The sequence below is a fragment of the Citrus sinensis genome, chromosome 3 (assembly GCF_022201045.2).
Source record: "Citrus sinensis cultivar Valencia sweet orange chromosome 3, DVS_A1.0, whole genome shotgun sequence".
Classification (NCBI taxonomy): domain Eukaryota; kingdom Viridiplantae; phylum Streptophyta; class Magnoliopsida; order Sapindales; family Rutaceae; genus Citrus; species Citrus sinensis.
In genome coordinates, this window is record NC_068558.1 from 2,152,735 (window position 1) to 2,162,948 (window position 10,214).

A 10,214-nucleotide genomic window follows, 5' to 3' on the forward strand; every position below is an offset into this window, starting at 1 on the left:
ATTACAATGTATGATTTAAGGTAGTATCTAGAGTAAAATATTATAATAAAAAAGAGCAGTAGAAAAAAGTACCATTAGCATAGTTTAAAAACTTAAACACAATCTTTTTCTTTTTGAAATGTGAGTGGAATAGACGTTCTTCGAATTCTTCATAAGAATTGATGTAAACTAGTCTCAATAATAGTCTGATTTGTAAATATTAGTTGTAATATTATATAATATGACTTGTACTCTTGAGCAATAGTATCATGTAATAAAAAAAAAAAAACTTAAACGCAATCCCTATAACATATTATGATAGATAAAAAGTGGTAGTAAAGACATTAGATAAGAGTAAAGGATCATAATCATTTTCTTCCTGATCTGAGCACTCTTGATCTTTTACATATCTCATGTCACATGTGTTTTAATGTTAGCGAATAATTAAGATTTAACTATTTTTTCTTTTTAATTTATTAACCTCTAATTATATTAACAGAATTTTCTCAGATGAAGATCAGATCAAAAGAATATCTGATCTAAGAGTAAAAAAGAGTAAAATATGTGAATTAATTTATTAATTAACTTTTTTTTCTTTTGTAATTAGGAATGACCAACACTTCAATTGTAAAGAGTTTGTGAGAGTTAGCATGTCTGAGTGTCATTTTCCTGAGCTTGTTTATATTGGAAAATGACAAGGGAGCAAAAGTAATATAAAAATATTTAACTTTTTATGAATTTTTAAAGTTTACTTTAATGATTTCACTTTTTTCCGCACACCTTTTTAAATTGAAAAATGAAATAAAAAGTAATTTTTTTTGGTGTTTTTGTGAATTTTTAAAATTTACTTCAATAATTTCATAATCTTTTCCTTAAAAATCATCGAAATTGAAAAAAAAAACATGGTTTTGTTATAATTAGCTAGCGTTGGCAAAACTTGGGCTCGGTATCCAATGTCCAGACGTAATTTTTAAATCTAGGTACCCATATTTTATTTTTTTTTAATATTATATATGTATATTTTTTATTTTTTTATTTTATAAATTTTAAATTTATTTCAATAAAATTTGATATAAAAATATAAATTTTAAGTGTTTAAAACTATAGATACGTGTAATAAATGAGTCAAATAAATATAAATATTTAAAATAATATATATTTTATATTTTTTTTAATAAAATTCAGGTTCTAAACTAGGTCATGAATTTATCAAGTGATCCCTAAGATCAATCCAAAACCCGACCCACAATCCCTTGGTGTAGTCCGGGTCCAGACGGAGCGGTATTTTTACCACCCCCATGTTTAGCATTGCTCTTTTTTTTTTTTTTTTTAATTTCCTCCATCCAGATTACAATATTTCATAGCCTAAAACTAATTTGGGTAATACATGAGCTATCTCATTACAAGTTTCCGGGGAAATTAATCTGAAAGATAAACATCTGAAGCTTAAATCAAGCGTTGAATGATGTAATCACTAGAAAGAAAAAAGGAGAAAAAAGAAGACTTTCTACTATCGAATTACCAATAATCAAATTAACCAATAATTAAAAATTAATTATCAAAATTAATTTCAGTTTAGGGAACATATAAACAAAGAAGGGCGAGCGACTAAGTAATATAACCGGCCAAGGGTAGGTGGTGCCGGCGTCTTGTGATCGTGAATTCGTCCGGCAGCGATCGGATCTGACAAGACCGGTCACTACCAGACTAATTAATGAGAGTGGTTCTTAGACCAGCACAAATTCTGGTGGCAGCATGGCAATGATGATGACTCGGGCGTGACGGCCGCCGTGTGGTGTATCTTTCAATGGCACTGACGCCAGCAGTGACTGTTGAAACTCTGGCGAACTTGCATAAAAAAATATAAGAGATTAAGTATTAATTTACTCGTCACAACTTGAAAAGAATTTAATTTGAAATAAATCAAAACATTTTTTAGAAGTTTGACCGAAAATAAAATTGTATAGTCTCAAGATATACAAGAATATATTGCGAATTTACGAAGCATACGTGGAAATAGCCTAGCCGCGAAAATGAATAGACTTTTTTGAGCTTAATTAAGTCTAATTATATATATATATATATATATATAATTTCATGATATTGACATCTCTATGACAAGAACATGTACAATGACAGATAAAGAAAAAGAAAAATGTTTCATCATTAAGAATAAGCATCCTCCTCTCGCCTTTTCCAAATACATTTTAATTTCCAAACGAAACCATCAAACCCAGAACCAGGAGCTTTGATTTTACGGAAAGTTATAGAGTTTCGAAAGATTGAAAAATTATTGTTTTGTTTTGGCCCTTTGGGGTGCTATTTATTATGCATAATCAACAAATTCAGATATCAAAGTGTGGATTCCTTCGTATTTGGTGCAAATAATAATCTTGAATAAAGGCCAAAAAAAAATCTTTTTAATCGGTTTTGGTTCTTCTTTACCCCATAGAGATATTGAATATAAGGAATTTCTTTTTTTGCCACTGTAATTTTGCAAGCAAAAGTTGAAAGGCCCCTCAAAAGTAAGTAAATAAATTCGAAACATATAAAATGCGGTTAATCCGGCTGTGAAAAAAGCTATTGTTGCGAAAATCGGCGAATACAACCAAGTATCATTAAGAATTTCATCCTTGGACCAAAAACAGGCGAGAGGTGGAATACCACAAAGAGAGATAATATATAATAAAAAAGTAGTTTTTGTAATTGCTACGTGCTTTCTTAACCCACCTATCGTTTTTTTTTTTTAAAAAGCCTACCTATAAGAACTATATTCTGATTCTTATCTACAAAATCCAACAATAGCTTCCATTGAATGAATAATTGATCCGGATCCTAAAAACAACAAGGCTTTGGAATAGGCATGAGTAATCAAATGAAATAAAGCGGCTCGATAAGACCCCATACCTAGAGCTAACATCATATAACCCAATTGAGACATTGTAGAATAAGCTAAACCTCTCTTAATATCTTGTTGAGCAAGTACAATGCCGTTGAAGGAATGAATAAATGTCAAAAATGTCATATATTATTACACATACTCCTTTTCATTTTTTCCCAATATTTTTTTTAAACATTTACTTATCCAATTGTATTTTACTACATAGTCTCTATGAATGATTTCGAGTTTTTAGCATCGGCTATGACATTTTTATATTTTCTAAGGTAAAACCACAAAATCCACTTTCGTCACCTCCTGATAGTCTCCAACTACCCACTGTTCCCATTCCCCCCACCCCCAATTATAGAGTGCTAGTTGAAAAGAATGTTATATATAATATTATTTAATTTGTACGAAATCAATAAGTTATTGAAGTCAAATGAAGAATTTTTTGCAAGATTGAAATTTGTCAATAAACTTGATAAATTGGCCAAAGAATCACCTAACACCTTGACAAATTGTAAAGGAGTAGGTGCAGTAGTGCCATTAATTTCCTATAAATAACGGGCAATTCTTCATTTGAAATCATCCCAAAAACTTGAGAGAATCCCAAAAATTGAGAGAGAAACAATTCAATTGTAGAATTGTTAAGAGAGTGAGTAATTAGAGAGTTTGTAATTGAGAGATTTTTCCTTTCAAGTATGTGAGAGTACCGGGTGTATATGTGTTATGGGAAATGAGGTTTCTTTACTCAAATATTGTATTCTAATAATTGTATTACTAGTAATATAATTATTTTCTCTTACTCTCGTGGACATAGATATATTGTCAAACTATATTATATTTTGTGTCCTTTATTTTCCGATAATTATTTGGTGCCCTTTATTCCGCATTCTGCGCACAACATAAGTACCGAGCACATATTTCATTCAACTACTTTGATCTTTTTGTAACCGAGATTTATTTGTACTTGCTATTTGGGAGGCTTGCCCAACTACGTTGATTTGTAAATAGCATTACTTCGTTTAAACGGGTACAATTAGTTGCATGTCAAAACATTAACTAGAAGCACTATTTGAGAACCCGAAAAATTTGCAAATAGATATGGTAGTTGATCTTTCTATTCTAACAAAGGCAAATAAGATAACTTCAGCCAACCTCATATGCTTTTGCATGCTTTGATGTTTGTATATAGCTTAATAATTTCTTGTACGTGCATGCATTTTGATTTTAAATGTCATTATTTGTACGTTTTCATGCATCATATGTGCATGTGTCTGGCATTTTGCTGCAGTCTGAACAAATACAGAAAATTTATAGCTGAAATTTTGTTTGGTCTCTTAGATGAAAAATCAATCAATGACCTCAAGCTTTTCGTTTTCTCCAATACTAGCTATAGATTCAAGTCATAATTAATTGAAAAAAAAAAAGCTATAGATTCAAGTCAATATTTAAATGGAGTTTTTGATTTTCTTTTAATTTAATAAATATTAAACGGAAGAAACGACCAATATTAATCCTAAACTCTTCTATTATTGGAGAAATTAAGCATTTTTCTCTCATCTTTTAAAACTCCCCTAATATTAATGATATTCCACATTTTCACTAACTATCATTCTTTTCTCATTCAAAATTACTTAGTGTTAAAGGTAATTGTTTTTTTTTTTTTTGCAACTATATATTAGATTGTCTTAAATATTTCTTTCTTGAGAAAAAAAAATGCTTGAGAAAGTGAATTGGTTTATTTAACATTATAATGTCAGGGGTGATTTAAACTTGGTGCAAGAAGGAGGTTTATTCTATCAATTTATAAGAATATTAAAGGATTTTAACGGAAAGTTCAATTAATTTCTGTGATTTTTTTTTTATTTGCTTTCATTTTCAACAAGCAAGAAGGGACCACAAATTATTATGAATGCAACAAACGATGCCCAACTAGTGGCTTTTTCGTTTCCTCTTTGATAATTACAATAAAAAAACAATTGGGAAGTGGCGCATCCAATCAGGTGGGTATAAGTAATATCAGATTCAGATGCTTTTGTCATATGAAAATTAATGATTTTTTTTATAAAAAAAAAAAACTTAAAATCAGATTGCAACTGTTCGTATACAGCGGTCCCCAAATTCATGTCGTCCCTGTCAATTAATTATTTTCATGAAAAAGAAAAATCATGCAGATCCCAAAACCAACCGATTTGATGAAATTTTTCCAAACCAACCCAGTTCATTAACTCTCTCAATTACCACCAAAATAACCTAATTTTTTATTAATTATTCACGGACAAGACAAGTACATTGGACAAAACTAAAGACGTACGAAAGCAGCATAAGGTACGTTTAATTTTGGAAGAATTATTTCTGCATAAAATCATTTTAAAAATATTGCTATGATTTATATGCACAGTCACCATGCGAGTACAGAGGTTGTGCGTGATTTAGTAGGTCATATCTTTTAGGCAGAACATAAAATTGCTGGCAGTGAAATTAGGTAGTAATAAAAATTTGACCGCGTGGCTACTTGTGTACACTGACATAGGCTCGCCAATAAATATATTTGTGACGAATAAAAGCATACTTAACCGAATTTAAATGGACTACCAACTGCCATTAACCGAATCGTCATAGACTTATGGTTTTTTTTTTTTTTTTTTGAGGACTTATGGTAGTTATAGTAAGAGAATTCTCAATATTGATGATTTTTGTACATCTTAACGAGTTCTAAAATGTATGCGAAGGGGACAAAGATTTATAAGTGAGGCACGAATGCTTGCACCCTTTACAGAAATTTGAGAATACTAATAACAAAAATATAGGCGGTAAAGGATATGTGATCCGGTTGGCACATCGGTTTCCTTGCAATAATGTGAGATCAGGTACATGAACTGGGAATCAATTTTTGTCTGTATCGTTATCTCTGTATTTGAAACATTGAAAATATGTTTGTCAACAAATCTATCGACTTGCTGTTGTTTTAATTTTACAAGGCACCTATTTAGGGTCGGATTTCTCTAATATCAGTATATCACTAAGGGGAGCAGTCAAGTGAGTCCACTCTGAATATCTACTAGTGCAACTTAAAACCCTATGACTTTGTCCTAAACATATGTTAGCCCAACATTGAATATCACTAAGGGGAATAGCCAAACAAGTCCGATTTTATATCTACTAATCCGACCTAGAAGCCCATTAACTCGACTTGAAAATATACTAGCCCGACATTAAATTTCTCTGATGTGATTAAGGGGAACAATCAAGTAAGTCCCACCTGAAAATCTACTAATTCAATCTGAAAGCTTATTAGCTCGACTAAAAATCTACTAGCTTGACATGAAAACTTATTTATCAGGTCAAATGTGGCTTATTTTTTAGGGCAGTTAAATATTATCTTTTAAACCACCCTCAACTGATAGGGACTACCTGCAACTGCAAAGAGAATGTGTTGAAATCAATAGAAGAACCACCCATGAGTAGGAGCTTATTTAAGCTAAAGAGAAAGAGGGAATCAAAGGAAGAGGTTAGCAAATTTATCTAAGGACTCCACAAGAGATGAACTATTTGACCATTCTCCTTTCTACTTTCTACATGATCCCCAACAAAAACACCATGAATTCCATTGTATTTTATTTTAGTTTTCTCAAATCGTTTTCCTTTCCATATAAATAAAAAAAATTAACCTACACATCTGAGGATATATGCCAAAACCTTCACCTGCATATTCTAATTGTTTTTTGTGTGAAAATTGAGTTCAGAATAGTGTTTGAGTTAGGATTTGTGCTCTTGTCACTTGGAAAGCAAATTAAGCTATTGAGATCATTTTTCGGCGTTAATAGCACTGATTAATCATATTGACTTATATCGATATGCATGTCGAACCACTACATTATTAATCACAATGTTGGTTGAATGACAACTAAGTTTCAAATTATAGACAACCAATCACTGTTTTCACTATGTAACTTTGATGGGTGACTCTAATTTCCTATTTAACAATAATAGTACTATCATACTGATGATTGTAATGATGTGACTCTATGATTTTTCAATTCAAAGAAAATTACTATTTTTGGCAGTTTGGTTGTATACAAAAACCACTTATTTCTACACAGAAACCAAGCTGCCAAAAATATTAATTTGCTTAGAAGTAGAAAATATTGAGAATCACATTATCGTGATCTTTAGTATAGACTTGTAATCCATTTTATGTGAAATTGCCACCAAATAAACTTGTAATCTATTTATTTGAAAATTATTATTTTTAGCCGTTTGGTGGTACATACAAATCTATGATTTTAGAGATTAATTTTATTTTTTTTGGGGGATATATTCAAATACCACCAAAAATTTCCCCACATATTAATTCACCGTCAAGATTTTCTGACAATTATATTTTATCACTAATGTTTAGGCCGTTATCATCTTACCATCAAAACCTTAACTCTGTTAAAAATTTGTGAGATCACAAAGGTATTTGAGGAATTTTAAACTGAAGTTATTTTCCTAGTTTTTCTCTGGATTTTTTTTTCTAGACATCTGATTTGGGAGCCTTTTTTTTTTCAATTATTAGATTTTTATTATATTAAAATATCCCAAAATGAAATTCTAGGTTTTATGATAGAGTGATGCCAATTGAAAACTTTTAATGCATCTATAGACAAACTAATTCATGATATTCAATTAATTATGATTAAAAAAATTAATTAATTAAATAATTAAGGTTGTTTATATTTGCAACACCAATGATAAAATGATAAAATTAATAATAATAAAAATGACATTCAGAAAAATTTGGATGCGTTTTAAAACATTAGGGGAGTTTTGCTCTTTTTCCCCTTATATATGTGTAGAAGATTTTGTTGAGATGTCTAGCTAATTGCATAATTTATCTCATTTTTGTGTACTATTGTTAGCGGACTATTTGCTGTCGTTAATTATTAGGAGGGGAATTAAATCATGTTACCAGAACTATGTATTCATGAGAATGAAGATAGTGGAATGCAAGCGTTTAGAAAATCATGATAATCTGTTAGGCATAAATTCTCAAGATTTAAAATGGACAAGAACCATTTTTATTACGTAATGAATATTGAACTCCACCATGAACTTAATCAAGCTTATTCCAATTAAATGATAAATTGATAGGTTAAAAGCTCGTTTAGTCCATATATTTTGAAGTTAGTGTCCGTTTAGTCCCTATATTTTTAAAAATACCTCAAACCATCCCTACCATTAAATTATTTACACTTTTACCATTATCTTTTGTTCCTTTTAACTTATTTTTATAATATTGCCCTATTATAATCCTTTTTTTAGACATTATTAAAAAGAAAAAAATAAATTACCAGTTTAACACCAAAAAATAAAAAAATATATATTAATTTTTGTGGAACACACTCTTGAGTTAAAATATTAATTTTTAGACATAAGTGAGCTTCCACAAAAATTAATATATACTTTTTTTGTTTTTATTTTATTTTTGAGTTTAATTTGATAATTTAATTTTTTATTAATATCCAAAAAAGAAACATTATTGTAAAAGTGTAATATTGTAAAAACAAGTTAAAAATAATAAAAAATAATGGCATGAGTGTCAATATTTAGTAGCAGAGATGCTTTGAGGTATTTTTAAAAACACAAGGACTAAATGGACACTAATCTCATAATATAGGGACTAAACAAACTTTTACCCTAAATTGATACTTGCTGGGAGAATTCTACCCTCCATACTACTTTATTATGGACAAAAATTGTTGGACTTAAGATGAACAAGGTATCAGTCTTGACCCAATCACCCCGATGGTAGGCTGTTTTTAATTCCCAAACGCGGGCTTTTCAATTCAAACATTTGGGCCTTCTTTTAAATAGTAAACTAATGTAACGTTTGTTTTTTTATCTGAAATTTAAATAGAGCTTAATTAATCTGAATTCTTAATAGAGCTAAATGTTTGAATCTGAATTGTATATTTATTTTTTTTGTTTGAACCACTAAAAATAAATATTAGGTTGTCTGTTTTTTCAATTTAAAAAATCTGAAAACTAATATGTTTACATTTATGCCCTCACAAATTGTAAATGTTAAATAAATAATAAACATCTCAAGGAATATAAATAAGATAATGAATTTTCATAACATAAATCATATTTAATTGAATACAACTCTTTAATATTGTAATTTATATATGTTGATTAATTTTATTATAATTTCAAACTTTTTATATTTAGTAAAAAGTTAAAAAAATTAGCTTAATAACTTAACGACTTAATGGGTGAAAAGTTTCATTAAGTTGAAAAAATAAACAAACTTAATGACTTAACTGAATAAAATTAAGTCAATTAAGCCATTAAGTAAAAAAAAAAAAAGACCTCTAAGTAATGATATTTGACTCTCTCGTTTTATCTCATTAATCCCCATTTCTTAAAATTAATTCATTTTTTTTCAAAATTACCTTTAGTTAGAAAACAAAAAAAAAAAAAGATTTTTTTTTCTCTCATATACTTTCTTTGTGTTTCTTTATCATCAATTTCACTAAGCATTTATTTTCATCACCACCATATCCATCATCATCATCACTACCATCACAACACATCTTGATCATCATTATTAATCAAAGACTAACTACAACGCATGAATTTTATTTTAATTTTTTTTATTAAAGCAACCACAAGAATACCCAATGAAAGAAATAAGTTCATTATTCAACAATTCAAATAAACAAAATGTTTAATTGCTGAATCTATTACATGCCATCAGAATTATATCAACCTACTAAGAGTATTTAGCCCCGACTATACTTAGTTTTGCAAAAATTAACCCTTGCTTTGTATCTAAGCCGCCATGGTAGATCGTTTTGAAGTAGCTGAGAGCTTGGATCTCGTCTTGCCAAACTCTCACTGAGTCTCACTACGACGCTCGTGTTATTCCTTCAACTTGACTTTTTCTTTTTCCCCTTTTTTGACAATTTCAAGTCAGGATTTTTTTTAAGGGTTAACTTTCAAGAAAGTTATATGGAAGAGGAGAATTTCATGAGCTCGTGGGAAAAAAATGAAAAAAAATATATTTTTGTATTTTTAATAAGAATAAATATTAAAACAAATAGGATTAATTGAAAAATGGGGGCTGGTGAGACAAATCGAGGGGTAAAAATAGAGCTGGCAAAACGAGTCATCGGGTCATGTTCGTGTCGTGTCAGCTTCGTGTCGTGTCAAATTTAGGTCGACCAAACCCGACCCATTTAATAATCGCGTCCAAATATTGAGACCCAAACCCGACACGAAAAAATAATCGGGTTACCCAATAACCCGTTTAATATCTATATATTGAACAAAAATTACATCAAATATTTACACACTATCATAC